We start from the raw sequence: 2,229 nt of genomic DNA, 5'->3' as shown, positions 1-2,229 counted from the left end.
ACATTTGCTAGTGTGTTGTGCAAGTTCACTGGTAATGCAAAACTAGGAACAGTTATACAAAGAGACTATGGTGAGTCTATTACATTTTACATTAATACTTAAGTTATGATCATAATTGTTTTATAGACCAATCCTTCAATGATGATAAGAAGCTTATTAAAGTTGTTATTCCTGATGATGATATGAGCACTGATACATTAAGCACTGGAACAACTACACCATCACCTACTCCACCTAATATACCAACTGGTAGGCATAAAATAATATACAATTTATTGTTAATTTTAATAGTTGAGATAGCCATTCCTCAATGCATGAGTGTTGAATTTGCTTCAATACAAACGTCTTATGGTCGAATTGTAGTGTAATGTATGTATATATGTATTATTCTTATTATTGTATTATTGTAGTTATTCTAATGTTTATGTTATGTGGTTGCTGTGAATAGCAATAAGGTTATACATGTATGTGTTATTATTTATGTACCATTATTATTATATAGTTTTTGTAGCACGTGCTCCTCACACAGTCACACACTCTCTCTCTTTCCATTTGATTGTTCTTTCTGTTCTCTCTTCCTCTCTATCCCTTGTTTCTCGAGTGTTACCAAATAAAGAGTTTTAAATATATCACACGAATGTTATACAATGTTCATAAAATAATAAAGATCAAGCCACCACCTTTAGATGATGTAAAGGAATTTCTTCGTTGCTGTAAGAGCAGTCTTGAACCAAAGCTGTCTTTGTGTTCTAATATCACTGAAATATTATGAGTAGTAGAGAAAGAGTGTTCGTTAATCAACATTAAGCTGCTTCAATCACTGGTGGAAGAATTCAATATCAAAAAAGCTGAAAAATACATCACAGACTACAAAGCCATATTAAAAAAGTTTTGTCATACAGTGAAGATTACACTTTGTTTAAATGAGAAGTTTGAAGCATTAGGAGGTAGTCCTTCTCTTCAATGTGAAACAGTTACGTATGTCTTTGACTGGGAACCAGATGAACACATACTACAAGATATCAAGCAAATCATTTCCAAGACATCTGGTAAACTAGTGAAAATAAAATACATCAAGAAAGGAAACTCCATCATTGTCACTTGCTCCTTCCCTCACTCTCTCACTGGAGCTCTCATTATAAAATTGAGTGAGAATCTTGAACTATTAATAAAGAATGGTTTAATGAAGCTTACTGTTGGATACTGCACAATATGGAAGGAAGAAATGATACAAGTATGTGCATATATACTGTCAATAATTATCATTATATACTGTATTATAAAGGAAATACAGGAACCACTGGAAGAGGAGGTACAGGAGATGAAGGAACAACCTCATGATACAAAGGTATAATAATTTGTTTTTGATTATTATTATAATCAATAGAGACAGAAAGAACTTGATGGAACTGCTCAGCAACTAGCAAACATACTTAGTGAAAAAGAAAAGGTATACTTGTTTGTTGGTATGACATGTATAGGAGGAATTAATACTTCAATATATCCTATTGTTGGAGTGTGTTGTTATAATAGTGTGGATTATTAATCACTGCATGTTTCATTATAAAATATAGGACTGAAATAAAATGAAGGAAAAAATACAAGAGCTGTTATTAATAAAGACAACTAAGGTTAGTGATAAATATTATTATCAAACATTGCGTAAATTTTAAATTTAATGAATCGACCCTTGAAGTATAATGGGAAAATTTGGTGGTACTTAATGCTGGTGATTCTATGATTGCATTGTATTGGTGGTTTTATTTTAGCATTCTTATTATTTACTTTATTTATTTTAGTATTTTGAGCATGCTCAGATTAATACAGCAAAATGGAAGTTTTATTTTGTCATTATTTCATTAATCCACCAATTTGAAACATAAAACTCCAACAATTCTCTTGCTATACTGCTTATACTGTAGTGTTGTTTTTGTGTGGTACAAGAGTTTTAGTTTTAGTTTTAGTTTCCTATTTCTTTAATTTAGAGTTTTAGTTTTAGTTTAATTCACCAAACTCTTTCTATTAATGTAAAAACAATTAAACCATCAAAATTTAGAACTATGGAATGAACTAAATGACCTTACCAACAGTATAGTGCTAGCTATTAGTGGCTACACCTCTTAATTATACTGCAATTGTTTAATTAGTTACAAGTGTGCAGTTTTAGTTTTAGTTTTAGTTAAAGTAATGCACAATTGAAGTTTTAGTTTTTGCTATAGTTAATTATAA

General features: G+C 30.3%; 1 long non-coding RNA gene across 1 annotated transcript; it reads left to right on the top strand.

The window, feature by feature from the left end:
* Positions 1-9: 9 nt before the first annotated feature.
* On the top strand, positions 10-362 carry LOC109590174 (uncharacterized). Its single transcript, XR_002189190.1, has 3 exons — positions 10-70; positions 127-249; positions 292-362. It is a non-coding gene; the product is annotated as an uncharacterized LOC109590174 (long non-coding RNA).
* Positions 363-2,229: the final 1,867 nt, after the last annotated feature.

Source organism: Amphimedon queenslandica, unplaced genomic scaffold (genome assembly GCF_000090795.2).
Source record: "Amphimedon queenslandica unplaced genomic scaffold, v1.1 AMPQUscaffold_10403, whole genome shotgun sequence".
Classification (NCBI taxonomy): Eukaryota; Metazoa; Porifera; class Demospongiae; order Haplosclerida; family Niphatidae; genus Amphimedon; species Amphimedon queenslandica.
The sequence above is the reverse complement of the archived record's forward strand: the minus strand, read 5'-3'. Positions and strand labels throughout refer to the sequence as shown.